This window comes from Anarhichas minor, unplaced genomic scaffold, assembly GCF_050575085.1.
Source record: "Anarhichas minor isolate MPS153535 unplaced genomic scaffold, ASM5057508v1 ptg000068l, whole genome shotgun sequence".
Lineage (NCBI taxonomy): Eukaryota > Metazoa > Chordata > Actinopteri > Perciformes > Anarhichadidae > Anarhichas > Anarhichas minor.
This window is the reverse complement of record NW_027466514.1, coordinates 392,501-418,415: the sequence shown is the minus strand read 5'-3', so window position 1 is coordinate 418,415 and position 25,915 is coordinate 392,501. Positions and strand designations below refer to the sequence as shown.

The window sequence follows — 25,915 nt, the reverse complement described above, 5'->3', positions numbered from 1 at the left end:
ATTGGAACAATGGGCTCAGATGTGACCATTGTTCCAGCCATATAATCCCTGAAAGTCACATGTCTTCACCAAAGTTTCCAGAACACTGAACCCCTGAAAAACAGGAAAATTACAGAATATCTATTTTGTCCACTATTAAATTGGTAAACAACAGTGATGGCAATGAACAAGTCGTCATGTGAGAGCACTCAAGTTCAGTCTGCGGATGCAACTGTTGGTTTCTTCCCATTGGGTTCATAAATCTAGTCTTTTTTTTCTCAACCAGTCACAAACACAGAAGAAACCAAATTCATCTGGAGAATGTGGGCATCGATCCCACTACCTCTCGCATGCTAAGCAAGCGCTCTACCATTTGAGCTAATTCCCCTCTGCAAAAAGCATGTGGGTAGAATCGGCGTAGCTCGTCCCCTCCTCCCCTCTACATAACGCTTTTCTACACTTTCCAGGCCTAGGTAGACAGTTTTGGAGGTGACTTCGATCCGACTTTTGCTGTAAAAAGAGATCAATGGAGGACGAGGTGGCCGAGTGGTTAAGGCGATGGACTGCTAATCCATTGTGCTCTGCACGCGTGGGTTCGAATCCCATCCTCGTCGCAGTCCACTTCACTTTAGTCTGCCATACCTACGTGGTATAAGACGCTCCATTGTCATTGGAACAATGGGCTCAGATGTGACCATTGTTCCAGCCATATAATCCCTGAAAGTCACATGTCTTCACCAAAGTTTCCAGAACACTGAACCCCTGAAAAACAGGAAAATTACAGAATATCTATTTTGTCCACTATTAAATTGGTAAACAACAGTGATGGCAATGAACAAGTCGTCATGTGAGAGCACTCAAGTTCAGTCTGCGGATGCAACTGTTGGTTTCTTCCCATTGGGTTCATAAATCTAGTCTTTTTTTTCTCAACCAGTCACAAGCACAGAAGAAACCAAATTCATCTGGAGAATGTGGGCATCGATCCCACTACCTCTCCCATGCTAAGCAAGCGCTCTACCATTTGAGCTAATTCCCCTCTGCAAAAAGCATGTGGGTAGAATCGGCGTAGCTCGTCTCCTCCTCCCCTCTACATAACGCTTTTCTACACTTTCCAGGCCTATGTAGACAGTTTTGGAGTTGACTTCGATCCGACTTTTGCTGTAAAAAGAGATCTACGGAGGACGAGGTGGCCGAGTGGTTAAGGCTATGGACTGCTAATCCATTGTGCTCTGCACGCGTGGGTTCGAATCCCATCCTCGTCGCAGTCCACTTCACTTTAGTCTGCCATACCTACGTGGTATAAAATGCTCCATTGTCATTGGAACAATGGGCTCAGATGTGACCATTGTTCCAGCCATATAATCCCTGAAAGTCACATGTCTTCACCAAAGTTTCCAGAACACTGAACCCCTGAAAAACAGGAAAATTACAGAATATCTATTTTGTCCACTATTAAATTGGTAAACAACAGTGATGGCAATGAACAAGTCGTCATGTGAGAGCGCTCAAGTTCAGTCTGCGGATGCAACTGTTGGTTTCTTCCCATTGGGTTCATTAATCTAGTCTTTTTTTTCTCAACCAGTCACAAGCACAGAAGAAACCAAATTCATCTGGAGAATGTGGGCATCGATCCCACTACCTCTCGCATGCTAAGCAAGCGCTCTACCATTTGAGCTAATTCCCCTCTGCAAAAAGCATGTGGGTAGAATCGGCGTAGCTCGTCTCATCCTCCCCTCTACATAACGCTTTTCTACACTTTCCAGGCCTATGTAGACAGTTTTGGAGTTGACTTCGATCCGACTTTTGCTGTAAAAAGAGATCTACGGAGGACGAGGTGGCCGAGTGGTTAAGGCTATGGACTGCTAATCCATTGTGCTCTGCACGCGTGGGTTCGAATCCCATCCTCGTCGCAGTCCACTTCACTTTAGTCTGCCATACCTACGTGGTATAAAATGCTCCATTGTCATTGGAACAATGGGCTCAGATGTGACCATTGTTCCAGCCATATAATCCCTGAAAGTCACATGTCTTCACCAAAGTTTCCAGAACACTGAACCCCTGAAAAACATGAAAATTACAGAATATCTATTTTGTCCACTATTAAATTGGTAAACAACAGTGATGGCAATGAACAAGTCGTCATGTGAGAGCACTCAAGTTCAGTCTGCGGATGCAACTGTTGGTTTCTTCCCATTGGGTTCATAAATCTAGTCTTTTTTTTCTCAACCAGTCACAAGCACAGAAGAAACCAAATTCATCTGGAGAATGTGGGCATCGATCCCACTACCTCTCGCATGCTAAGCAAGCGCTCTACCATTTGAGCTAATTCCCCTCTGCTAAAAGCATGTGGGTAGAATCGGCGTAGCTCGTCTCCTCCTCCCCTCTACATAACGCTTTTCTACACTTTCCAGGCCTATGTAGACAGTTTTGGAGGTGACTTCGATCCGACTTTTGCTGTAAAAAGAGATCTACGGAGGACGAGGTGGCCGAGTGGTTAAGGCGATGGACTGCTAATCCATTGTGCTCTGCACGCGTGGGTTCGAATCCCATCCTCGTCGCAGTCCACTTCACTTTAGTCTGCCATACCTACGTGGTATAAAACGCTCCATTGTCATTGGAACAATGGGCTCAGATGTGACAGTTGTTCCAGCCATATAATCCCTGAAAGTCACATGTCTTCACCAAAGTTTCCAGAACACTGAACCCCTGAAAAACAGGAAAATTACAGAATATCTATTTTGTCCACTATTAAATTGGTAAACAACAGTGATGGCAATGAACAAGTCGTCATGTGAGAGCACTCAAGTTCAGTCTGCGGATGCAACTGTTGGTTTCTTCCCATTGGGTTCATAAATCTAGTCTTTTTTTTCTCAACCAGTCACAAGCACAGAAGAAACCAAATTCATCTGGAGAATGTGGGCATCGATCCCACTACCTCTCGCATGCTAAGCAAGCGCTCTACCATTTGAGCTAATTCCCCTCTGCAAAAAGCATGTGGGTAGAATCGGCGTAGCTCGTCTCCTCCTCCCCTCTACATAACGCTTTTCTACACTTTCCAGGCCTATGTAGACAGTTTTGGAGTTGACTTCGATCCTACTTTTGCTGTAAAAAGAGATCTACGGAGGACGAGGTGGCCGAGTGGTTAAGGCGATGGACTGCTAATCCATTGTGCTCTGCACGCGTGGGTTCGAATCCCATCCTCGTCGCAGTACACTTCACTTTAGTCTGCCATACCTACGTGGTATAAAATGCTCCATTGTCATTGGAACAATGGGCTCAGATGTGACCATTGTTCCAGCCATATAATCCCTGAAAGTCACATGTCTTCACCAAAATTTCCAGAACACTGAACCCCTGAAAAACAGGAAAATTACAGAATATATATTTTGTCCACTATTAAATTGGTAAACAACAGTGATGGCAATGAACAAGTCGTCATGTGAGAGCACTCAAGTTCAGTCTGCGGATGCAACTGTTGGTTTCTTCCCATTGGGTTCATAAATCTAGTCTTTTTTTTCTCAACCAGTCACAAGCACAGAAGAAACCAAATTCATCTGGAGAATGTGGGCATCGATCCCACTACCTCTCGCATGCTAAGCAAGCGCTCTACCATTTGAGCTAATTCCCCTCTGCAAAAAGCATGTGGGTAGAATCGGCGTAGCTCGTCTCCTCCTCCCCTCTACATAACGCTTTTCTACACTTTCCAGGCCTATGTAGACAGTTTTGGAGGTGACTTCGATCCGACTTTTGCTGTAAAAAGAGATCTACGGAGGACGAGGTGGCCGAGTGGTTAAGGCGATGGACTGCTAATCCATTGTGCTCTGCACGCGTGGGTTCGAATCCCATCCTCGTCGCAGTACACTTCACTTTAGTCTGCCATACCTACGTGGTATAAAATGCTCCATTGTCATTGGAACAATGGGCTCAGATGTGACCATTGTTCCAGCCATATAATCCCTGAAAGTCACATGTCTTCACCAAAGTTTCCAGAACACTGAACCCCTGAAAAACAGCAGAATATCTATTTATATCTAGTCTTTTTTTTCTCAACCAGTCACAGCACAGAAGAAACCAAATTCATCTGGAGAATGTGGGCATCGATCCCACTACCTCTCGCATGCTAAGCAAGCGCTCTACCATTTGAGCTAATTCCCCTCTGCAAAAAGCATGTGGGTAGAATCGGCGTAGCTCGTCTCCTCCTCCCCTCTACATAACGCTTTTCTACACTTTCCAGGCCTATGTAGACAGTTTTGGAGGTGACTTCGATCCGACTTTTGCTGTAAAAAGAGATCTACGGAGGACGAGGTGGCCGAGTAGTTAAGGCGATGGACTGCTAATCCATTGTGCTCTGCACGCGTGGGTTCGAATCCCATCCTCGTCGCAGTCCACTTCACTTTAGTCTGCCATACCTACGTGGTATAAAACGTTCCATTGTCATTGGAACAATGGGCTCAGATGTGACAGTTGTTCCAGCCATATAATCCCTGAAAGTCACATGTCTTCACCAAAGTTTCCAGAACACTGAACCCCTGAAAAACAGGAAAATTACAGAATATCTATTTTGTCCACTATTAAATTGGTAAACAACAGTGATGGCAATGAACAAGTCGTCATGTGAGAGCACTCAAGTTCAGTCTGCGGATGCAACTGTTGGTTTCTTCCCATTGGGTTCATAAATCTAGTCTTTTTTTTCTCAACCAGTCACAAGCACAGAAGAAACCAAATTCATCTGGAGAATGTGGGCATCGATCCCACTACCTCTCGCATGCTAAGCAAGCGCTCTACCATTTGAGCTAATTCCCCTCTGCAAAAAGCATGTGGGTAGAATCGGCGTAGCTCGTCTCCTCCTCCCCTCTACATAACGCTTTTCTACACTTTCCAGGCCTATGTAGACAGTTTTGGAGTTGACTTCGATCCTACTTTTGCTGTAAAAAGAGATCTACGGAGGATGAGGTGGCCGAGTGGTTAAGGCGATGGACTGCTAATCCATTGTGCTCTGCACGCGTGGGTTCGAATCCCATCCTCGTCGCAGTACACTTCACTTTAGTCTGCCATACCTACGTGGTATAAAATGCTCCATTGTCATTGGAACAATGGGCTCAGATGTGACCATTGTTCCAGCCATATAATCACTGAAAGTCACATGTCTTCACCAAAGTTTCCAGAACACTGAACCCCTGAAAAACAGCAGAATATCTATTTATATCTAGTCTTTTTTTTCTCAACCAGTCACAGCACAGAAGAAACCAAATTCATCTGGAGAATGTGGGCATCGATCCCACTACCTCTCGCATGCTAAGCAAGCGCTCTACCATTTGAGCTAATTCCCCTCTGCAAAAAGCATGTGGGTAGAATCGGCGTAGCTCGTCTCCTCCTCCCCTCTACATAACGCTTTTCTACACTTTCCAGGCCTATGTAGACAGTTTTGGAGGTGACTTCGATCCGACTTTTGCTGTAAAAAGAGATCTACGGAGGACGAGGTGGCCGAGTAGTTAAGGCGATGGACTGCTAATCCATTGTGCTCTGCACGCGTGGGTTCGAATCCCATCCTCGTCGCAGTCCACTTCACTTCAGTCTGCCATACCTACGTGGTATAAAACATTCCATTGTCATTGGAACAATGGGCTCAGATGTGACCATTGTTCCAGCCATATAATCCCTGAAAGTCACATGTCTTCACCAAAGTTTCCAGAACACTGAACCCCTGAAAAACAGGAAAATAACAGAATATCTATTTTGTCCACTATTAAATTGGTAAACAACAGTGATGGCAATGAACAAGTCGTCATGTGAGAGCACTCAAGTTCAGTCTGCGGATGCAACTGTTGGTTTCTTCCCATTGGGTTCATAAATCTAGTCTTTTTTTTCTCAACCAGTCACAAGCACAGAAGAAACCAAATTCATCTGGAGAATGTGGGCATCGATCCCACTACCTCTCGCATGCTAAGCAAGCGCTCTACCATTTGAGCTAATTCCCCTCTGCAATAAGCATGTGGGTAGAATCGGCGTAGCTCGTCTCCTCCTCCCCTCTACATAACGCTTTTCTACACTTTCCAGGCCTAGGTAGACAGTTTTGGAGGTGACTTCGATCCGACTTTTGCTGTAAAAAGAGATCAATGGAGGACGAGGTGGCCGAGTGGTTAAGGCGATGGACTGCTAATCCATTGTGCTCTGCACGCGTGGGTTCGAATCCCATCCTCGTCGCAGTCCACTTCACTTTAGTCTGCCATACCTACGTGGTATAAGACGCTCCATTGTCATTGGAACAATGGGCTCAGATGTGACCATTGTTCCAGCCATATAATCCCTGAAAGTCACATGTCTTCACCAAAGTTTCCAGAACACTGAACCCCTGAAAAACAGGAAAATTACAGAATATCTATTTTGTCCACTATTAAATTGGTAAACAACAGTGATGGCAATGAACAAGTCGTCATGTGAGAGCACTCAAGTTCAGTCTGCGGATGCAACTGTTGGTTTCTTCCCATTGGGTTCATAAATCTAGTCTTTTTTTTCTCAACCAGTCACAAGCACAGAAGAAACCAAATTCATCTGGAGAATGTGGGCATCGATCCCACTACCTCTCGCATGCTAAGCAAGCGCTCTACCATTTGAGCTAATTCCCCTCTGCAATAAGCATGTGGGTAGAATCGGCGTAGCTCGTCTCCTCCTCCCCTCTACATAACGCTTTTCTACACTTTCCAGGCCTAGGTAGACAGTTTTGGAGGTGACTTCGATCCGACTTTTGCTGTAAAAAGAGATCAATGGAGGACGAGGTGGCCGAGTGGTTAAGGCGATGGACTGCTAATCCATTGTGCTCTGCACGCGTGGGTTCGAATCCCATCCTCGTCGCAGTCCACTTCACTTTAGTCTGCCATACCTACGTGGTATAAGACGCTCCATTGTCATTGGAACAATGGGCTCAGATGTGACCATTGTTCCAGCCATATAATCCCTGAAAGTCACATGTCTTCACCAAAGTTTCCAGAACACTGAACCCCTGAAAAACAGGAAAATTACAGAATATCTATTTTGTCCACTATTAAATTGGTAAACAACAGTGATGGCAATGAACAAGTCTTCATGTGAGAGCACTCAAGTTCAGTCTGCGGATGCAACTGTTGGTTTCTTCCCATTGGGTTCATAAATCTAGTCTTTTTTTTCTCAACCAGTCACAAGCACAGAAGAAACCAAATTCATCTGGAGAATGTGGGCATCGATCCCACTACCTCTCGCATGATAAGCAAGCGCTCTACCATTTGAGCTAATTCCCCTCTGCAAAAAGCATGTGGGTAGAATCGGCGTAGCTCGTCTCCTCCTCCCCTCTACATAACGCTTTTCTACACTTTCCAGGCCTAGGTAGACAGTTTTGGAGGTGACTTCGATCCGACTTTTGCTGTAAAAAGAGATCAATGGAGGACGAGGTGGCCGAGTGGTTAAGGCGATGGACTGCTAATCCATTGTGCTCTGCACGCGTGGGTTCGAATCCCATCCTCGTCGCAGTCCACTTCACTTTAGTCTGCCATACCTACGTGGTATAAGACGCTCCATTGTCATTGGAACAATGGGCTCAGATGTGACCATTGTTCCAGCCATATAATCCCTGAAAGTCACATGTCTTCACCAAAGTTTCCAGAACACTGAACCCCTGAAAAACAGGAAAATTACAGAATATCTATTTTGTCCACTATTAAATTGGTAAACAACAGTGATGGCAATGAACAAGTCGTCATGTGAGAGCACTCAAGTTCAGTCTGCGGATGCAACTGTTGGTTTCTTCCCATTGGGTTCATAAATCTAGTCTTTTTTTTCTCAACCAGTCACAAGCACAGAAGAAACCAAATTCATCTGGAGAATGTGGGCATCGATCCCACTACCTCTCGCATGATAAGCAAGCGCTCTACCATTTGAGCTAATTCCCCTCTGCAAAAAGCATGTGGGTAGAATCGGCGTAGCTCGTCTCCTCCTCCCCTCTACATAACGCTTTTCTACACTTTCCAGGCCTAGGTAGACAGTTTTGGAGGTGACTTCGATCCGACTTTTGCTGTAAAAAGAGATCAATGGAGGACGAGGTGGCCGAGTGGTTAAGGCGATGGACTGCTAATCCATTGTGCTCTGCACGCGTGGGTTCGAATCCCATCCTCGTCGCAGTCCACTTCACTTTAGTCTGCCATACCTACGTGGTATAAGACGCTCCATTGTCATTGGAACAATGGGCTCAGATGTGACCATTGTTCCAGCCATATAATCCCTGAAAGTCACATGTCTTCACCAAAGTTTCCAGAACACTGAACCCCTGAAAAACAGGAAAATTACAGAATATCTATTTTGTCCACTATTAAATTGGTAAACAACAGTGATGGCAATGAACAAGTCGTCATGTGAGAGCACTCAAGTTCAGTCTGCGGATGCAACTGTTGGTTTCTTCCCATTGGGTTCATAAATCTAGTCTTTTTTTTCTCAACCAGTCACAAGCACAGAAGAAACCAAATTCATCTGGAGAATGTGGGCATCGATCCCACTACCTCTCGCATGATAAGCAAGCGCTCTACCATTTGAGCTAATTCCCCTCTGCAAAAAGCATGTGGGTAGAATCGGCGTAGCTCGTCTCCTCCTCCCCTCTACATAACGCTTTTCTACACTTTCCAGGCCTAGGTAGACAGTTTTGGAGGTGACTTCGATCCGACTTTTGCTGTAAAAAGAGATCAATGGAGGACGAGGTGGCCGAGTGGTTAAGGCGATGGACTGCTAATCCATTGTGCTCTGCACGCGTGGGTTCGAATCCCATCCTCGTCGCAGTCCACTTCACTTTAGTCTGCCATACCTACGTGGTATAAGACGCTCCATTGTCATTGGAACAATGGGCTCAGATGTGACCATTGTTCCAGCCATATAATCCCTGAAAGTCACATGTCTTCACCAAAGTTTCCAGAACACTGAACCCCTGAAAAACAGGAAAATTACAGAATATCTATTTTGTCCACTATTAAATTGGTAAACAACAGTGATGGCAATGAACAAGTCGTCATGTGAGAGCACTCAAGTTCAGTCTGCGGATGCAACTGTTGGTTTCTTCCCATTGGGTTCATAAATCTAGTCTTTTTTTTCTCAACCAGTCACAAGCACAGAAGAAACCAAATTCATCTGGAGAATGTGGGCATCGATCCCACTACCTCTCGCATGCTAAGCAAGCGCTCTACCATTTGAGCTAATTCCCCTCTGCAAAAAGCATGTGGGTAGAATCGGCGTAGCTCGTCTCCTCCTCCCCTCTACATAACGCTTTTCTACACTTTCCAGGCCTAGGTAGACAGTTTTGGAGGTGACTTCGATCCGACTTTTGCTGTAAAAAGAGATCAATGGAGGACGAGGTGGCCGAGTGGTTAAGGCGATGGACTGCTAATCCATTGTGCTCTGCACGCGTGGGTTCGAATCCCATCCTCGTCGCAGTCCACTTCACTTTAGTCTGCCATACCTACGTGGTATAAGACGCTCCATTGTCATTGGAACAATGGGCTCAGATGTGACCATTGTTCCAGCCATATAATCCCTGAAAGTCACATGTCTTCACCAAAGTTTCCAGAACACTGAACCCCTGAAAAACAGGAAAATTACAGAATATCTATTTTGTCCACTATTAAATTGGTAAACAACAGTGATGGCAATGAACAAGTCGTCATGTGAGAGCACTCAAGTTCAGTCTGCGGATGCAACTGTTGGTTTCTTCCCATTGGGTTCATAAATCTAGTCTTTTTTTTCTCAACCAGTCACAAGCACAGAAGAAACCAAATTCATCTGGAGAATGTGGGCATCGATCCCACTACCTCTCGCATGCTAAGCAAGCGCTCTACCATTTGAGCTAATTCCCCTCTGCAAAAAGCATGTGGGTAGAATCGGCGTAGCTCGTCCCCTCCTCCCCTCTACATAACGCTTTTCTACACTTTCCAGGCCTAGGTAGACAGTTTTGGAGGTGACTTCGATCCGACTTTTGCTGTAAAAAGAGATCAATGGAGGACGAGGTGGCCGAGTGGTTAAGGCGATGGACTGCTAATCCATTGTGCTCTGCACGCGTGGGTTCGAATCCCATCCTCGTCGCAGTCCACTTCACTTTAGTCTGCCATACCTACGTGGTATAAGACGCTCCATTGTCATTGGAACAATGGGCTCAGATGTGACCATTGTTCCAGCCATATAATCCCTGAAAATCACATGTCTTCAACAAAGTTTCCAGAACACTGAACCCCTGAAAAACAGGAAAATTACAGAATATCTATTTTGTCCACTATTAAATTGGTAAACAACAGTGATGGCAATGAACAAGTCGTCATGTGAGAGCACTCAAGTTCAGTCTGCGGATGCAACTGTTGGTTTCTTCCCATTGGGTTCATAAATCTAGTCTTTTTTTTCTCAACCAGTCACAAGCACAGAAGAAACCAAATTCATCTGGAGAATGTGGGCATCGATCCCACTACCTCTCGCATGCTAAGCAAGCGCTCTACCATTTGAGCTAATTCCCCTCTGCAAAAAGCATGTGGGTAGAATCGGCGTAGCTCGTCCCCTCCTCCCCTCTACATAACGCTTTTCTACACTTTCCAGGCCTAGGTAGACAGTTTTGGAGGTGACTTCGATCCGACTTTTGCTGTAAAAAGAGATCAATGGAGGACGAGGTGGCCGAGTGGTTAAGGCGATGGACTGCTAATCCATTGTGCTCTGCACGCGTGGGTTCGAATCCCATCCTCGTCGCAGTCCACTTCACTTTAGTCTGCCATACCTACGTGGTATAAGACGCTCCATTGTCATTGGAACAATGGGCTCAGATGTGACCATTGTTCCAGCCATATAATCCCTGAAAGTCACATGTCTTCACCAAAGTTTCCAGAACACTGAACCCCTGAAAAACAGGAAAATTACAGAATATCTATTTTGTCCACTATTAAATTGGTAAACAACAGTGATGGCAATGAACAAGTCGTCATGTGAGAGCACTCAAGTTCAGTCTGCGGATGCAACTGTTGGTTTCTTCCCATTGGGTTCATAAATCTAGTCTTTTTTTTCTCAACCAGTCACAAGCACAGAAGAAACCAAATTCATCTGGAGAATGTGGGCATCGATCCCACTACCTCTCGCATGCTAAGCAAGCGCTCTACCATTTGAGCTAATTCCCCTCTGCAAAAAGCATGTGGGTAGAATCGGCGTAGCTCGTCCCCTCCTCCCCTCTACATAACGCTTTTCTACACTTTCCAGGCCTAGGTAGACAGTTTTGGAGGTGACTTCGATCCGACTTTTGCTGTAAAAAGAGATCAATGGAGGACGAGGTGGCCGAGTGGTTAAGGCGATGGACTGCTAATCCATTGTGCTCTGCACGCGTGGGTTCGAATCCCATTCTCGTCGCAGTACACTTCACTTTAGTCTGCCATACCTACGTGGTATAAAATGCTTCATTGGAACAATGGGCTCAGATGTGACCATTGTTCCAGCCATATAATCCCTGAAAGTCACATGTCTTCACCAAAGTTTCCAGAACACTGAACCCCTGAAAAACAGGAAAATTACAGAATATCTATTTTGTCCACTATTAAATTGGTAAACAACAGTGATGGCAATGAACAAGTCGTCATGTGAGAGCACTCAAGTTCAGTCTGCGGATGCAACTGTTGGTTTCTTCCCATTGGGTTCATAAATCTAGTCTTTTTTTTCTCAACCAGTCACAAGCAGAGAAGAAACCAAATTCATCTGGAGAATGTGGGCATCGATCCCACTACCTCTCGCATGCTAAGCAAGCGCTCTACCATTTGAGCTAATTCCCCTCTGCAAAAAGCATGTGGGTAGAATCGGCGTAGCTCGTCCCCTCCTCCCCTCTACATAACGCTTTTCTACACTTTCCAGGCCTAGGTAGACAGTTTTGGAGGTGACTTCAATCCGACTTTTGCTGTAAAAAGAGATCAATGGAGGACGAGGTGGCCGAGTGGTTAAGGCGATGGACTGCTAATCCATTGTGCTCTGCACGCGTGGGTTCGAATCCCATTCTCGTCGCAGTACACTTCACTTTAGTCTGCCATACCTACGTGGTATAAAATGCTCCATTGTCATTGGAACAATGGGCTCAGATGTGACCATTGTTCCAGCCATATAATCCCTGAAAGTCACATGTCTTCACCAACGTTTCCAGAACACTGAACCCCTGAAAAACAGGAAAATTACAGAATATCTATTTTGTCCACTATTAAATTGGTAAACAACAGTGATGGCAATGAACAAGTCGTCATGTGAGAGCACTCAAGTTCAGTCTGCGGATGCAACTGTTGGTTTCTTCCCATTGTGTTCATAAATCTAGTCTTTTTTTTCTCAACCATTCACAGCACAGAAGAAACCAAATTCATCTGGAGAATGTGGGCATCGATCCCACTACCTCTCGCATGCTAAGCAAGCGCTCTACCATTTGAGCTAATTCCCCTCTGCAAAAAGCATGTGGGTAGAATCGGCGTAGCTCGTCTCCTCCTCCCCTCTACATAACGCTTTTCTACACTTTCCAGGCCTATGTTGACAGTTTTGGAGGTGACTTCGATCCGACTTTTGCTGTAAAAAGAGATCTACGGAGGACGGGCTGGCCGAGTGGTTAAGGCGATGGACTGCTAATCCATTGTGCTCTGCACGCGTGGGTTCGAATCCCATTCTCGTCGCAGTACACTTCACTTTAGTCTGCCATACCTACGTGGTATAAAATGCTCCATTGTCATTGGAACAATGGGCTCAGATGTGACCATTGTTCCAGCCATATAATCCCTGAAAGTCACATGTCTTCACCAAAGTTTCCAGAACACTGAACCCCTGAAAAACAGGAAAATTGCAGAATATCTATTTTGTCCACTATTAAATTGGTAAACAACAGTGATGGCAATGAACAAGTCGTCATGTGAGAGCACTCAAGTTCAGTCTGCGGATGCAACTGTTGGTTTCTTCCCATTGTGTTCATAAATCTAGTCTTTTTTTTCTCAACCAGTCACAAGCACAGAAGAAACCAAATTCATCTGGAGAATGTGGGCATCGATCCCACTACCTCTCGCATGCTAAGCAAGCGCTCTACCATTTGAGCTAATTCCCCTCTGCAAAAAGCATGTGGGTAGAATCGGCTTAGCTCGTCTCCTCCTCCCCTCTACATAACGCTTTTCTACACTTTCCAGGCCTATGTTGACAGTTTTGGAGGTGACGTCGATCCGACTTTTGCTGTAAAAAGAGATCTACGGAGGACGAGGTGGCCGAGTGGTTAAGGCGATGGACTGCTAATCCATTGTGCTCTGCACGCGTGGGTTCGAATCCCATTCTCGTCGCAGTACACTTCACTTTAGTCTGCCATACCTACGTGGTATAAAATGCTTCATTGGAACAATGGGCTCAGATGTGACCATTGTTCCAGCCATATAATCCCTGAAAGTCACATGTCTTCACCAACGTTTCCAGAACACTGAACCCCTGAAAAACAGGAGAATTACAGAATATCTATTTTGTCCACTATTAAATTGGTAAACAACAGTGATGGCAATGAACAAGTCGTCATGTGAGAGCACTCAAGTTCAGTCTGCGGATGCAACTGTTGGTTTCTTCCCATTGTGTTCATAAATCTAGTCTTTTTTTTCTCAACCATTCACAGCACAGAAGAAACCAAATTCATCTGGAGAATGTGGGCATCGATCCCACTACCTCTCGCATGCTAAGCAAGCGCTCTACCATTTGAGCTAATTCCCCTCTGCAAAAAGCATGTGGGTAGAATCGGCGTAGCTCGTCCCCTCCTCCCCTCTACATAACGCTTTTCTACACTTTCCAGGCCTAGGTAGACAGTTTTGGAGGTGACTTCGATCCGACTTTTGCTGTAAAAAGAGATCAATGGAGGACGAGGTGGCCGAGTGGTTAAGGCGATGGACTGCTAATCCATTGTGCTCTGCACGCGTGGGTTCGAATCCCATCCTCGTCGCAGTCCACTTCACTTTAGTCTGCCATACCTACGTGGTATAAGACGCTCCATTGTCATTGGAACAATGGGCTCAGATGTGACCATTGTTCCAGCCATATAATCCCTGAAAGTCACATGTCTTCACCAAAGTTTCCAGAACACTGAACCCCTGAAAAACAGGAAAATTACAGAATATCTATTTTGTCCACTATTAAATTGGTAAACAACAGTGATGGCAATGAACAAGTCGTCATGTGAGAGCACTCAAGTTCAGTCTGCGGATGCAACTGTTGGTTTCTTCCCATTGGGTTCATAAATCTAGTCTTTTTTTTCTCAACCAGTCACAAGCACAGAAGAAACCAAATTCATCTGGAGAATGTGGGCATCGATCCCACTACCTCTCGCATGCTAAGCAAGCGCTCTACCATTTGAGCTAATTCCCCTCTGCAAAAAGCATGTGGGTAGAATCGGCATAGCTCGTCCCCTCCTCCCCTCTACATAACGCTTTTCTACACTTTCCAGGCCTAGGTAGACAGTTTTGGAGGTGACTTCAATCCGACTTTTGCTGTAAAAAGAGATCAACGGAGGACGAGGTGGCCGAGTGGTTAAGGCGATGGACTGCTAATCCATTGTGCTCTGCACGCGTGATATCGAATCCCATCCTCGTCGCAGTCCACTTCACTTTAGTCTGCCATACCTACGTGGTATAAGACGCTCCATTGTCATTGGAACAATGGGCTCAGATGTGACCATTGTTCCAGCCATATAATCCCTGAAAGTCACATGTCTTCACCAACGTTTCCAGAACACTGAACCCCTGAAAAACAGGAAAATTACAGAATATCTATTTTGTCCACTATTAAATTGGTAAACAACAGTGATGGCAATGAACAAGTCGTCATGTGAGAGCACTCAAGTTCAGTCTGCGGATGCAACTGTTGGTTTCTTCCCATTGTGTTCATAAATCTAGTCTTTTTTTTCTCAACCATTCACAGCACAGGAGAAACCAAATTCATCTGGAGAATGTGGGCATCGATCCCACTACCTCTCGCATGCTAAGCAAGCACTCTACCATTTCAGCTAATTCCCCTCTGCAAAAAGCATGTGGGTAGAATCGGCGTAGCTCGTCCCCTCCTCCCCTCTACATAACGCTTTTCTACACTTTCCAGGCCTAGGTAGACAGTTTTGGAGGTGACTTCGATCCGACTTTTGCTGTAAAAAGAGATCAATGGAGGACGAGGTGGCCGAGTGGTTAAGGCGATGGACTGCTAATCCATTGTGCTCTGCACGCGTGGGTTCGAATCCCATCCTCGTCGCAGTCCACTTCACTTTAGTCTGCCATACCTACGTGGTATAAGACGCTCCATTGTCATTGGAACAATGGGCTCAGATGTGACCATTGTTCCAGCCATATAATCCCTGAAAGTCACATGTCTTCACCAAAGTTTCCAGAACACTGAACCCCTGAAAAACAGGAAAATTACAGAATATCTATTTTGTCCACTATTAAATTGGTAAACAACAGTGATGGCAATGAACAAGTCGTCATGTGAGAGCACTCAAGTTCAGTCTGCGGATGCAACTGTTGGTTTCTTCCCATTGGGTTCATAAATCTAGTCTTTTTTTTCTCAACCAGTCACAAGCACAGAAGAAACCAAATTCATCTGGAGAATGTGGGCATCGATCCCACTACCTCTCGCATGCTAAGCAAGCGCTCTACCATTTGAGCTAATTCCCCTCTGCAAAAAGCATGTGGGTAGAATCGGCATAGCTCGTCCCCTCCTCCCCTCTACATAACGCTTTTCTACACTTTCCAGGCCTAGGTAGACAGTTTTGGAGGTGACTTCAATCCGACTTTTGCTGTAAAAAGAGATCAACGGAGGACGAGGTGGCCGAGTGGTTAAGGCGATGGACTGCTAATCCATTGTGCTCTGCACGCGTGATATCGAATCCCATCCTCGTCGCAGTCCACTTCACTTTAGTCTGCCATACCTACGTGGTATAAGACGCTCCATTGTCATTGGAACAATGGGCTCAGATGTGACCATTGTTCCAGCCATATAATCCCTGAAAGTCACATGTCTTCACCAAAGTTTCCAGAACACTGAACCCCTGAAAAACAGGAAAATTACAGAATATCTATTTTGTCCACTATTAAATTGGTAAACAACAGTGATGGCAATGAACAAGTCGTCATGTGAGAGCACTCAAGTTCAGTCTGCGGATGCAACTGTTGGTTTCTTCCCATTGGGTTCATAAATCTAGTCTTTTTTTTCTCAACCAGTCACAAGCAGAGAAGAAACCAAATTCATCTGGAGAATGTGGGCATCGATCCCACTACCTCTCGCATGCTAAGCAAGCGCTCTACCATTTGAGCTAATTCCCCTCTGCAAAAAGCATGTGGGTAGAATCGGCGTAGCTCGTCCCCTCCTCCCCTCTACATAACGCTTTTCTACACTTTCCAGGCCTAGGTAGACAGTTTTGGAGGTGACTTCAATCCGACTTTTGCTGTAAAAAGAGATCAATGGAGGACGAGGTGGCCGAGTGGTTAAGGCGATGGACTGCTAATCCATTGTGCTCTGCACGCGTGGGTTCGAATCCCATTCTCGTCGCAGTACACTTCACTTTAGTCTGCCATACCTACGTGGTATAAAATGCTCCATTGTCATTGGAACAATGGGCTCAGATGTGACCATTGTTCCAGCCATATAATCCCTGAAAGTCACATGTCTTCACCAACGTTTCCAGAACACTGAACCCCTGAAAAACAGGAAAATTACAGAATATCTATTTTGTCCACTATTAAATTGGTAAACAACAGTGATGGCAATGAACAAGTCGTCATGTGAGAGCACTCAAGTTCAGTCTGCGGATGCAACTGTTGGTTTCTTCCCATTGTGTTCATAAATCTAGTCTTTTTTTTCTCAACCATTCACAGCACAGAAGAAACCAAATTCATCTGGAGAATGTGGGCATCGATCCCACTACCTCTCGCATGCTAAGCAAGCGCTCTACCATTTGAGCTAATTCCCCTCTGCAAAAAGCATGTGGGTAGAATCGGCGTAGCTCGTCTCCTCCTCCCCTCTACATAACGCTTTTCTACACTTTCCAGGCCTATGTTGACAGTTTTGGAGGTGACTTCGATCCGACTTTTGCTGTAAAAAGAGATCTACGGAGGACGGGCTGGCCGAGTGGTTAAGGCGATGGACTGCTAATCCATTGTGCTCTGCACGCGTGGGTTCGAATCCCATTCTCGTCGCAGTACACTTCACTTTAGTCTGCCATACCTACGTGGTATAAAATGCTCCATTGTCATTGGAACAATGGGCTCAGATGTGACCATTGTTCCAGCCATATAATCCCTGAAAGTCACATGTCTTCACCAAAGTTTCCAGAACACTGAACCCCTGAAAAACAGGAAAATTGCAGAATATCTATTTTGTCCACTATTAAATTGGTAAACAACAGTGATGGCAATGAACAAGTCGTCATGTGAGAGCACTCAAGTTCAGTCTGCGGATGCAACTGTTGGTTTCTTCCCATTGTGTTCATAAATCTAGTCTTTTTTTTCTCAACCAGTCACAAGCACAGAAGAAACCAAATTCATCTGGAGAATGTGGGCATCGATCCCACTACCTCTCGCATGCTAAGCAAGCGCTCTACCATTTGAGCTAATTCCCCTCTGCAAAAAGCATGTGGGTAGAATCGGCTTAGCTCGTCTCCTCCTCCCCTCTACATAACGCTTTTCTACACTTTCCAGGCCTATGTTGACAGTTTTGGAGGTGACGTCGATCCGACTTTTGCTGTAAAAAGAGATCTACGGAGGACGAGGTGGCCGAGTGGTTAAGGCGATGGACTGCTAATCCATTGTGCTCTGCACGCGTGGGTTAGAATCCCATTCTCGTCGCAGTACACTTCACTTTAGTCTGCCATACCTACGTGGTATAAAATGCTCCATTGTCATTGGAACAATGGGCTCAGATGTGACCATTGTTCCAGCCATATAATCCCTGAAAGTCACATGTCTTCACCAAAGTTTCCAGAACACTGAACCCCTGAAAAACAGGAAAATTGCAGAATATCTATTTTGTCCACTATTAAATTGGTAAACAACAGTGATGGCAATGAACAAGTCGTCATGTGAGAGCACTCAAGTTCAGTCTGCGGATGCAACTGTTGGTTTCTTCCCATTGGGTTCATAAATCTAGTCTTTTTTTTCTCAACCAGTCACAAGCACAGAAGAAACCAAATTCATCTGGAGAATGTGGGCATCGATCCCACTACCTCTCGCATGCTAAGCAAGCACTCTACCATTTGAGCTAATTCCCCTCTGCAAAAAGCATGTGGGTAGAATCGGCGTAGCTCGTCTCCTCCTCCCCTCTACATAACGCTTTTCTACACTTTCCAGGCCTATGTAGACAGTTTTGGAGGTGACTTCGATCCGACTTTTGCTGTAAAAAGAGATCTACGGAGGACGAGGTGGCCGAGTGGTTAAGGCGATGGACTGCTAATCCATTGTGCTCTGCACGCGTGGGTTCGAATCCCATCCTCGTCGCAGTACACTTCACTTTAGTCTGCCATACCTACGTGGTATAAGACGCTCCATTGTCATTGGAACAATGGGCTCAGATGTGACCATTGTTCCAGCCATATAATCCCTGAAAGTCACATGTCTTCACCAAAGTTTCCAGAACACTGAACCCCTGAAAAACAGGAAAATTGCAGAATATCTATTTTGTCCACTATTAAATTGGTAAACAACAGTGATGGCAATGAACAAGTCGTCATGTGAGAGCACTCAAGTTCAGTCTGCGGATGCAACTGTTGGTTTCTTCCCATTGGGTTCATAAATCTAGTCTTTTTTTTCTCAACCAGTCACACGCACAGAAGAAACCAAATTCATCTGGAGAATGTGGGCATCGATCCCACTACCTCTCGCATGCTAAGCAAGCGCTCTACCATTTGAGCTAATTCCCCTCTGCAAGAAGCATGTGGGTAGAATCGGCGTAGCTTGTCTCATCCTCCCCTCTACATAACGCTTTTCTACACTTTCCAGGCCTATGTAGACAGTTTTGGAGGTGACTTCGATCCGACTTTTGCTGTAAAAAGAGATCTACGGAGGACGAGGTGGCCGAGTGGTTAAGGCGATGGACTGCTAATCCATTGTGCTCTGCACGCGTGGGTTCGAATCCCATCCTCGTCGCAGTCCACTTCACTTTAGTCTGCCATACCTACGTGGTATAAGACGCTCCATTGTCATTGGAACAATGGGCTCAGATGTGACCATTGTTCCAGCCATATAATCCCTGAAAGTCACATGTCTTCACCAAAGTTTCCAGAACACTGAACCCCTGAAAAACAGGAAAATTGCAGAATATCTATTTTGTCCACTATTAAGTTGGAAAACAACAGTGATGGCAATGAACAAGTCGTCATGTGACAGCACTCAAGTTCAGTCTGCGGATGCAACTGTTGGTTTCTTCCCATTGGGTTCATAAATCTAGTCTTTTTTTTCTCAACCAGTCACACGCACAGAAGAAACCAAATTCATCTGGAGAATGTGGGCATCGATCCCACTACCTCTCGCATGCGAAGCAAGCGCTCTACCATTTGAGCTAATTCCCCTCTGCAAGAAGCATGTGGGTAGAATCGGCATAGCTTGTCTCATCCTCCCCTCTACATAACGCTTTTCTACACTTTCCAGGCCTATGTTGACAGTTTTGGAGGTGACTTCGATCCGACTTTTGCTGTAAAAAGAGATCTACGGAGGACGAGGTGGCCGAGTGGTTAAGGCGATGGCCTGCTAATCCATTGTGCTCTGCACGCGTGGGTTCGAATCCCATCCTCGTCGCAGTACACTTCACTTTAGTCTGCCATACCTACGTGGTATAAAATGCTCCATTGTCATTGGAACAATGGGCTCAGATGTGACCATTGTTCCAGCCATATAATCCCTGAAAGTCACATGTCTTCACCAAAGTTTCCAGAACACTGAACCCCTGAAAAACAGGAAAATTACAGAATATCTATTTTGTCCACTATTAAATTGGTAAACAACAGTGATGGCAATGAACAAGTCGTCATGTGAGAGCACTCAAGTTCAGTCTGCGGATGCAACTGTTGGTTTCTTCCCATTGGGTTCATAAATCTAGTCTTTTTTTTCTCAACCAGTCACAAGCACAGAAGAAACCAAATTCATCTGGAGAATGTGGGCATCGATCCCACTACCTCTCGCATGCTAAGCAAGCGCTCTACCATTTGAGCTAATTCCCCTCTGCAAGAAGCATGTGGGTAGAATCGGCGTAGCTTGTCTCATCCTCCCCTCTACATAACGCTTTTCTACACTTTCCAGGCCTATGTCGACAGTTTTGGAGGTGACTTCGATCCGACTTTTGCTGTAAAAAGAGATCTACGGAGGACGAGGTGGCCGAGTGGTTAAGGCGATGGACTGCTAATCCATTGTGCTCTGCACGCGTGGGTTCGAATCCCATCCTCGTCGCAGTCCACTTCACTTTAGTCTGCCATACCTACGTGGTATAAGACGCTCCATTGTCATTGGAACAATGGGCTCAGATGTGACCATTGTTCCAGCCATATAATCCCTGAAAGTCACATGTCTTCACCAAAGTTTCCAGAACACTGAACCCCTGAAAAACAGGAAAATTGCAGAATATCTATTTTGTCCACTATTAAGTTGGAAAACAACAGTGATGGCAATGAACAAGTCATCATGTGACAGCACTCAAGTTCAGTCTGCGGATGCAACTGTTGGTTTCTTCCCATTGGGTTCATAAATCTAGTCTTTTTTTTCTCAACCAGTCACACGCACAGAAGAAACCAAATTCATCTGGAGAATGTGGGCATCGATCCCACTACCTCTCGCATGCGAAGCAAGCGCTCTACCATTTGAGCTAATTCCCCTCTGCAAGAAGCATGTGGGTAGAATCGGCATAGCTTGTCTCATCCTCCCCTCTACATAACGCTTTTCTACACTTTCCAGGCCTATGTTGACAGTTTTGGAGGTGACTTCGATCCGACTTTTGCTGTAAAAAGAGATCTACGGAGGACGAGGTGGCCGAGTGGTTAAGGCGATGGCCTGCTAATCCATTGTGCTCTGCACGCGTGGGTTCGAATCCCATCCTCGTCGCAGTACACTTCACTTTAGTCTGCCATACCTACGTGGTATAAAATGCTCCATTGTCATTGGAACAATGGGCTCAGATGTGACCATTGTTCCAGCCATATAATCCCTGAAAGTCACATGTCTTCACCAAAGTTTCCAGAACACTGAACCCCTGAAAAACAGGAAAATTACAGAATATCTATTTTGTCCACTATTAAATTGGTAAACAACAGTGATGGCAATGAACAAGTCGTCATGTGAGAGCACTCAAGTTCAGTCTGCGGATGCAACTGTTGGTTTCTTCCCATTGGGTTCATAAATCTAGTCTTTTTTTTCTCAACCAGTCACAAGCACAGAAGAAACCAAATTCATCTGGAGAATGTGGGCATCGATCCCACTACCTCTCGCATGCTAAGCAAGCGCTCTACCATTTGAGCTAATTCCCCTCTGCAAGAAGCATGTGGGTAGAATCGGCGTAGCTTGTCTCATCCTCCCCTCTACATAACGCTTTTCTACACTTTCCAGGCCTATGTCGACAGTTTTGGAGGTGACTTCGATCCGACTTTTGCTGTAAAAAGAGATCTACGGAGGACGAGGTGGCCGAGTGGTTAAGGCGATGGACTGCTAATCCATTGTGCTCTGCACGCGTGGGTTCGAATCCCATCCTCGTCGCAGTCCACTTCACTTTAGTCTGCCATACCTACGTGGTATAAGACGCTCCATTGTCATTGGAACAATGGGCTCAGATGTGACCATTGTTCCAGCCATATAATCCCTGAAAGTCACATGTCTTCACCAAAGTTTCCAGAACACTGAACCCCTGAAAAACAGGAAAATTGCAGAATATCTATTTTGTCCACTATTAAGTTGGAAAACAACAGTGATGGCAATGAACAAGTCGTCATGTGACAGCACTCAAGTTCAGTCTGCGGATGCAACTGTTGGTTTCTTCCCATTGGGTTCATAAATCTAGTCTTTTTTTTCTCAACCAGTCACACGCACAGAAGAAACCAAATTCATCTGGAGAATGTGGGCATCGATCCCACTACCTCTCGCATGCGAAGCAAGCGCTCTACCATTTGAGCTAATTCCCCTCTGCAAGAAGCATGTGGGTAGAATCGGCATAGCTTGTCTCATCCTCCCCTCTACATAACGCTTTTCTACACTTTCCAGGCCTATGTTGACAGTTTTGGAGGTGACTTCGATCCGACTTTTGCTGTAAAAAGAGATCTACGGAGGACGAGGTGGCCGAGTGGTTAAGGCGATGGCCTGCTAATCCATTGTGCTCTGCACGCGTGGGTTCGAATCCCATCCTCGTCGCAGTACACTTCACTTTAGTCTGCCATACCTACGTGGTATAAAATGCTCCATTGTCATTGGAACAATGGGCTCAGATGTGACCATTGTTCCAGCCATATAATCCCTGAAAGTCACATGTCTTCACCAAAGTTTCCAGAACACTGAACCCCTGAAAAACAGGAAAATTACAGAATATCTATTTTGTCCACTATTAAATTGGTAAACAACAGTGATGGCAATGAACAAGTCGTCATGTGAGAGCACTCAAGTTCAGTCTGCGGATGCAACTGTTGGTTTCTTCCCATTGGGTTCATAAATCTAGTCTTTTTTTTCTCAACCAGTCACAAGCACAGAAGAAACCAAATTCATCTGGAGAATGTGGGCATCGATCCCACTACCTCTCGCATGCTAAGCAAGCGCTCTACCATTTGAGCTAATTCCCCTCTGCAAGAAGCATGTGGGTAGAATCGGCGTAGCTTGTCTCATCCTCCCCTCTACATAACGCTTTTCTACACTTTCCAGGCCTATGTCGACAGTTTTGGAGGTGACTTCGATCCGACTTTTGCTGTAAAAAGAGATCTACGGAGGACGAGGTGGCCGAGTGGTTAAGGCGATGGACTGCTAATCCATTGTGCTCTGCACGCGTGGGTTCGAATCCCATCCTCGTCGCAGTCCACTTCACTTTAGTCTGCCATACCTACGTGGTATAAGACGCTCCATTGTCATTGGAACAATGGGCTCAGATGTGACCATTGTTCCAGCCATATAATCCCTGAAAGTCACATGTCTTCACCAAAGTTTCCAGAACACTGAACCCCTGAAAAACAGGAAAATTACAGAATATCTATTTTGTCCACTATTAAATTGGTAAACAACAGTGATGGCAATGAACAAGTCGTCATGTGAGAGCACTCAAGTTCAGTCTGCGGATGCAACTGTTGGTTTCTTCCCATTGGGTTCATAAATCTAGTCTTTTTTTTCTCAACCAGTCACAAGCACAGAAGAAACCAAATTCATCTGGAGAATGTGGGCATCGATCCCACTACCTCTCGCATGCTAAGCAAGCGCTCTACCATTTGAGCTAATTCCCCTCTGCAAGAAGCATGTGGGTAGAATCGGCGTAGCTTGTCTCATCCTCCCCTCTACATAACGCTTTTCTACACTTTCCAGGCCTATGTCGACAGTTTTGGAGGTGACTTCGATCCGACTTTTGCTGTAAAAAGAGATCTACGGAGGACGAGGTGGCCGAGTGGTTAAGGCGATGGACTGCTAATCCATTGTGCTCTGCACGCGTGGGTTCGAATCCCATCCTCGTCGCAGTCCACTTCACTTTAGTCTGCCATACCTACGTGGTATAAGACGCTCCATTGTCATTGGAACAATGGGCTCAGATGTGACCATTGTTCCAGCCATATAATCCCTGAAAGTCACATGTCTTCACCAAAGTTTCCAGAACACTGAACCCCTGAAAAACAGGAAAATTGCAGAATATCTATTTTGTCCACTATTAAGTTGGAAAACAACAGTGATGGCAATGAACAAGTCGTCATGTGACAGCACTCAAGTTCAGTCTGCGGATGCAACTGTTGGTTTCTTCCCATTGGGTTCATAAATCTAGTCTTTTTTTTCTCAACCAGTCACACGCACAGAAGAAACCAAATTCATCTGGAGAATGTGGGCATCGATCCCACTACCTCTCGCATGCGAAGCAAGCGCTCTACCATTTGAGCTAATTCCCCTCTGCAAGAAGCATGTGGGTAGAATCGGCATAGCTTGTCTCATCCTCCCCTCTACATAACGCTTTTCTACACTTTCCAGGCCTATGTTGACAGTTTTGGAGGTGACTTCGATCCGACTTTTGCTGTAAAAAGAGATCTACGGAGGACGAGGTGGCCGAGTGGTTAAGGCGATGGCCTGCTAATCCATTGTGCTCTGCACGCGTGGGTTCGAATCCCATCCTCGTCGCAGTACACTTCACTTTAGTCTGCCATACCTACGTGGTATAAAATGCTCCATTGTCATTGGAACAATGGGCTCAGATGTGACCATTGTTCCAGCCATATAATCCCTGAAAGTCACATGTCTTCACCAAAGTTTCCAGAACACTGAACCCCTGAAAAACAGGAAAATTACAGAATATCTATTTTGTCCACTATTAAATTGGTAAACAACAGTGATGGCAATGAACAAGTCGTCATGTGAGAGCACTCAAGTTCAGTCTGCGGATGCAACTGTTGGTTTCTTCCCATTGGGTTCATAAATCTAGTCTTTTTTTTCTCAACCAGTCACAAGCACAGAAGAAACCAAATTCATCTGGAGAATGTGGGCATCGATCCCACTACCTCTCGCATGCTAAGCAAGCGCTCTACCATTTGAGCTAATTCCCCTCTGCAAGAAGCATGTGGGTAGAATCGGCGTAGCTTGTCTCATCCTCCCCTCTACATAACGCTTTTCTACACTTTCCAGGCCTATGTCGACAGTTTTGGAGGTGACTTCGATCCGACTTTTGCTGTAAAAAGAGATCTACGGAGGACGAGGTGGCCGAGTGGTTAAGGCGATGGACTGCTAATCCATTGTGCTCTGCACGCGTGGGTTCGAATCCCATCCTCGTCGCAGTCCACTTCACTTTAGTCTGCCATACCTACGTGGTATAAGACGCTCCATTGTCATTGGAACAATGGGCTCAGATGGGACCATTGTTCCAGCCATATAATCCCTGAAAGTCACATGTCTTCACCAAAGTTTCCAGAACACTGAACCCCTGAAAAACAGGAAAATTGCAGAATATCTATTTTGTCCACTATTAAGTTGGAAAACAACAGTGATGGCAATGAACAAGTCGTCATGTGACAGCACTCAAGTTCAGTCTGCGGATGCAACTGTTGGTTTCTTCCCATTGGGTTCATAAATCTAGTCTTTTTTTTCTCAACCAGTCACACGCACAGAAGAAACCAAATTCATCTGGAGAATGTGGGCATCGATCCCACTACCTCTCGCATGCGAAGCAAGCGCTCTACCATTTGAGCTAATTCCCCTCTGCAAGAAGCATGTGGGTAGAATCGGCGTAGCTTGTCTCATCCTCCCCTCTACATAACGCTTTTCTACACTTTCCAGGCCTATGTAGACAGTTTTGGAGGTGACTTCGATCCGACTTTTGCTGTAAAAAGAGATCTACGGAGGACGAGGTGGCCGAGTGGTTAAGGCGATGGACTGCTAATCCATTGTGCTCTGCACGCGTGGGTTCGAATCCCATCCTCGTCGCAGTCCACTTCACTTTAGTCTGCCATACCTACGTGGTATAAGACGCTCCATTGTCATTGGAACAATGGGCTCAGATGTGACCATTGTTCCAGCCATATAATCCCTGAAAGTCACATGTCTTCACCAAAGTTTCCAGAACACTGAACCCCTGAAAAACAGGAAAATTGCAGAATATCTATTTTGTCCACTATTAAGTTGGAAAACAACAGTGATGGCAATGAACAAGTCGTCATGTGACAGCACTCAAGTTCAGTCTGCGGATGCAACTGTTGGTTTCTTCCCATTGGGTTCATAAATCTAGTCTTTTT

At 45.4% G+C, this 25,915-nt stretch overlaps 40 non-coding genes across 40 annotated transcripts; all 40 read left to right on the top strand.

The window, feature by feature from the left end:
• The first annotated feature begins 511 nt into the window (after nt 1-511).
• On the top strand, nt 512-593 carry trnas-gcu (transfer RNA serine (anticodon GCU)). The gene has a single exon. It is a non-coding gene; the product is annotated as a tRNA-Ser (tRNA).
• Nucleotides 594-1,159: 566 nt separating this feature from the next.
• Nucleotides 1,160-1,241, top strand: trnas-gcu (transfer RNA serine (anticodon GCU)). Its single transcript has one exon. It is a non-coding gene; the product is annotated as a tRNA-Ser (tRNA).
• Nucleotides 1,242-1,807: 566 nt separating this feature from the next.
• On the top strand, nt 1,808-1,889 carry trnas-gcu (transfer RNA serine (anticodon GCU)). Its single transcript has one exon. It is a non-coding gene; the product is annotated as a tRNA-Ser (tRNA).
• A 566-nt stretch (nt 1,890-2,455) lies between these two features.
• trnas-gcu (transfer RNA serine (anticodon GCU)) lies at nt 2,456-2,537 on the top strand. The gene has a single exon. It is a non-coding gene; the product is annotated as a tRNA-Ser (tRNA).
• A 566-nt stretch (nt 2,538-3,103) lies between these two features.
• trnas-gcu (transfer RNA serine (anticodon GCU)) lies at nt 3,104-3,185 on the top strand. The gene has a single exon. It is a non-coding gene; the product is annotated as a tRNA-Ser (tRNA).
• Nucleotides 3,186-3,751: 566 nt separating this feature from the next.
• On the top strand, nt 3,752-3,833 carry trnas-gcu (transfer RNA serine (anticodon GCU)). Its single transcript has one exon. It is a non-coding gene; the product is annotated as a tRNA-Ser (tRNA).
• Nucleotides 3,834-4,278: 445 nt separating this feature from the next.
• trnas-gcu (transfer RNA serine (anticodon GCU)) lies at nt 4,279-4,360 on the top strand. The gene has a single exon. It is a non-coding gene; the product is annotated as a tRNA-Ser (tRNA).
• A 566-nt stretch (nt 4,361-4,926) lies between these two features.
• Nucleotides 4,927-5,008, top strand: trnas-gcu (transfer RNA serine (anticodon GCU)). The gene has a single exon. It is a non-coding gene; the product is annotated as a tRNA-Ser (tRNA).
• A 445-nt stretch (nt 5,009-5,453) lies between these two features.
• Nucleotides 5,454-5,535, top strand: trnas-gcu (transfer RNA serine (anticodon GCU)). The gene has a single exon. It is a non-coding gene; the product is annotated as a tRNA-Ser (tRNA).
• A 566-nt stretch (nt 5,536-6,101) lies between these two features.
• Nucleotides 6,102-6,183, top strand: trnas-gcu (transfer RNA serine (anticodon GCU)). The gene has a single exon. It is a non-coding gene; the product is annotated as a tRNA-Ser (tRNA).
• A 566-nt stretch (nt 6,184-6,749) lies between these two features.
• Nucleotides 6,750-6,831, top strand: trnas-gcu (transfer RNA serine (anticodon GCU)). Its single transcript has one exon. It is a non-coding gene; the product is annotated as a tRNA-Ser (tRNA).
• Nucleotides 6,832-7,397: 566 nt separating this feature from the next.
• Nucleotides 7,398-7,479, top strand: trnas-gcu (transfer RNA serine (anticodon GCU)). The gene has a single exon. It is a non-coding gene; the product is annotated as a tRNA-Ser (tRNA).
• A 566-nt stretch (nt 7,480-8,045) lies between these two features.
• Nucleotides 8,046-8,127, top strand: trnas-gcu (transfer RNA serine (anticodon GCU)). The gene has a single exon. It is a non-coding gene; the product is annotated as a tRNA-Ser (tRNA).
• A 566-nt stretch (nt 8,128-8,693) lies between these two features.
• Nucleotides 8,694-8,775, top strand: trnas-gcu (transfer RNA serine (anticodon GCU)). Its single transcript has one exon. It is a non-coding gene; the product is annotated as a tRNA-Ser (tRNA).
• A 566-nt stretch (nt 8,776-9,341) lies between these two features.
• trnas-gcu (transfer RNA serine (anticodon GCU)) lies at nt 9,342-9,423 on the top strand. The gene has a single exon. It is a non-coding gene; the product is annotated as a tRNA-Ser (tRNA).
• A 566-nt stretch (nt 9,424-9,989) lies between these two features.
• trnas-gcu (transfer RNA serine (anticodon GCU)) lies at nt 9,990-10,071 on the top strand. The gene has a single exon. It is a non-coding gene; the product is annotated as a tRNA-Ser (tRNA).
• A 566-nt stretch (nt 10,072-10,637) lies between these two features.
• Nucleotides 10,638-10,719, top strand: trnas-gcu (transfer RNA serine (anticodon GCU)). Its single transcript has one exon. It is a non-coding gene; the product is annotated as a tRNA-Ser (tRNA).
• A 566-nt stretch (nt 10,720-11,285) lies between these two features.
• trnas-gcu (transfer RNA serine (anticodon GCU)) lies at nt 11,286-11,367 on the top strand. The gene has a single exon. It is a non-coding gene; the product is annotated as a tRNA-Ser (tRNA).
• A 560-nt stretch (nt 11,368-11,927) lies between these two features.
• Nucleotides 11,928-12,009, top strand: trnas-gcu (transfer RNA serine (anticodon GCU)). The gene has a single exon. It is a non-coding gene; the product is annotated as a tRNA-Ser (tRNA).
• Nucleotides 12,010-12,574: 565 nt separating this feature from the next.
• Nucleotides 12,575-12,656, top strand: trnas-gcu (transfer RNA serine (anticodon GCU)). The gene has a single exon. It is a non-coding gene; the product is annotated as a tRNA-Ser (tRNA).
• Nucleotides 12,657-13,222: 566 nt separating this feature from the next.
• On the top strand, nt 13,223-13,304 carry trnas-gcu (transfer RNA serine (anticodon GCU)). The gene has a single exon. It is a non-coding gene; the product is annotated as a tRNA-Ser (tRNA).
• Nucleotides 13,305-13,863: 559 nt separating this feature from the next.
• On the top strand, nt 13,864-13,945 carry trnas-gcu (transfer RNA serine (anticodon GCU)). The gene has a single exon. It is a non-coding gene; the product is annotated as a tRNA-Ser (tRNA).
• Nucleotides 13,946-14,511: 566 nt separating this feature from the next.
• On the top strand, nt 14,512-14,593 carry trnas-gcu (transfer RNA serine (anticodon GCU)). Its single transcript has one exon. It is a non-coding gene; the product is annotated as a tRNA-Ser (tRNA).
• A 565-nt stretch (nt 14,594-15,158) lies between these two features.
• trnas-gcu (transfer RNA serine (anticodon GCU)) lies at nt 15,159-15,240 on the top strand. Its single transcript has one exon. It is a non-coding gene; the product is annotated as a tRNA-Ser (tRNA).
• Nucleotides 15,241-15,806: 566 nt separating this feature from the next.
• Nucleotides 15,807-15,888, top strand: trnas-gcu (transfer RNA serine (anticodon GCU)). The gene has a single exon. It is a non-coding gene; the product is annotated as a tRNA-Ser (tRNA).
• Nucleotides 15,889-16,454: 566 nt separating this feature from the next.
• Nucleotides 16,455-16,536, top strand: trnas-gcu (transfer RNA serine (anticodon GCU)). Its single transcript has one exon. It is a non-coding gene; the product is annotated as a tRNA-Ser (tRNA).
• Nucleotides 16,537-17,101: 565 nt separating this feature from the next.
• trnas-gcu (transfer RNA serine (anticodon GCU)) lies at nt 17,102-17,183 on the top strand. Its single transcript has one exon. It is a non-coding gene; the product is annotated as a tRNA-Ser (tRNA).
• A 566-nt stretch (nt 17,184-17,749) lies between these two features.
• trnas-gcu (transfer RNA serine (anticodon GCU)) lies at nt 17,750-17,831 on the top strand. The gene has a single exon. It is a non-coding gene; the product is annotated as a tRNA-Ser (tRNA).
• Nucleotides 17,832-18,397: 566 nt separating this feature from the next.
• Nucleotides 18,398-18,479, top strand: trnas-gcu (transfer RNA serine (anticodon GCU)). The gene has a single exon. It is a non-coding gene; the product is annotated as a tRNA-Ser (tRNA).
• Nucleotides 18,480-19,045: 566 nt separating this feature from the next.
• trnas-gcu (transfer RNA serine (anticodon GCU)) lies at nt 19,046-19,127 on the top strand. The gene has a single exon. It is a non-coding gene; the product is annotated as a tRNA-Ser (tRNA).
• A 566-nt stretch (nt 19,128-19,693) lies between these two features.
• On the top strand, nt 19,694-19,775 carry trnas-gcu (transfer RNA serine (anticodon GCU)). The gene has a single exon. It is a non-coding gene; the product is annotated as a tRNA-Ser (tRNA).
• Nucleotides 19,776-20,341: 566 nt separating this feature from the next.
• On the top strand, nt 20,342-20,423 carry trnas-gcu (transfer RNA serine (anticodon GCU)). Its single transcript has one exon. It is a non-coding gene; the product is annotated as a tRNA-Ser (tRNA).
• A 566-nt stretch (nt 20,424-20,989) lies between these two features.
• On the top strand, nt 20,990-21,071 carry trnas-gcu (transfer RNA serine (anticodon GCU)). Its single transcript has one exon. It is a non-coding gene; the product is annotated as a tRNA-Ser (tRNA).
• A 566-nt stretch (nt 21,072-21,637) lies between these two features.
• Nucleotides 21,638-21,719, top strand: trnas-gcu (transfer RNA serine (anticodon GCU)). The gene has a single exon. It is a non-coding gene; the product is annotated as a tRNA-Ser (tRNA).
• Nucleotides 21,720-22,285: 566 nt separating this feature from the next.
• trnas-gcu (transfer RNA serine (anticodon GCU)) lies at nt 22,286-22,367 on the top strand. Its single transcript has one exon. It is a non-coding gene; the product is annotated as a tRNA-Ser (tRNA).
• A 566-nt stretch (nt 22,368-22,933) lies between these two features.
• On the top strand, nt 22,934-23,015 carry trnas-gcu (transfer RNA serine (anticodon GCU)). The gene has a single exon. It is a non-coding gene; the product is annotated as a tRNA-Ser (tRNA).
• Nucleotides 23,016-23,581: 566 nt separating this feature from the next.
• trnas-gcu (transfer RNA serine (anticodon GCU)) lies at nt 23,582-23,663 on the top strand. The gene has a single exon. It is a non-coding gene; the product is annotated as a tRNA-Ser (tRNA).
• A 566-nt stretch (nt 23,664-24,229) lies between these two features.
• trnas-gcu (transfer RNA serine (anticodon GCU)) lies at nt 24,230-24,311 on the top strand. Its single transcript has one exon. It is a non-coding gene; the product is annotated as a tRNA-Ser (tRNA).
• A 566-nt stretch (nt 24,312-24,877) lies between these two features.
• On the top strand, nt 24,878-24,959 carry trnas-gcu (transfer RNA serine (anticodon GCU)). Its single transcript has one exon. It is a non-coding gene; the product is annotated as a tRNA-Ser (tRNA).
• Nucleotides 24,960-25,525: 566 nt separating this feature from the next.
• On the top strand, nt 25,526-25,607 carry trnas-gcu (transfer RNA serine (anticodon GCU)). Its single transcript has one exon. It is a non-coding gene; the product is annotated as a tRNA-Ser (tRNA).
• Nucleotides 25,608-25,915: the final 308 nt, after the last annotated feature.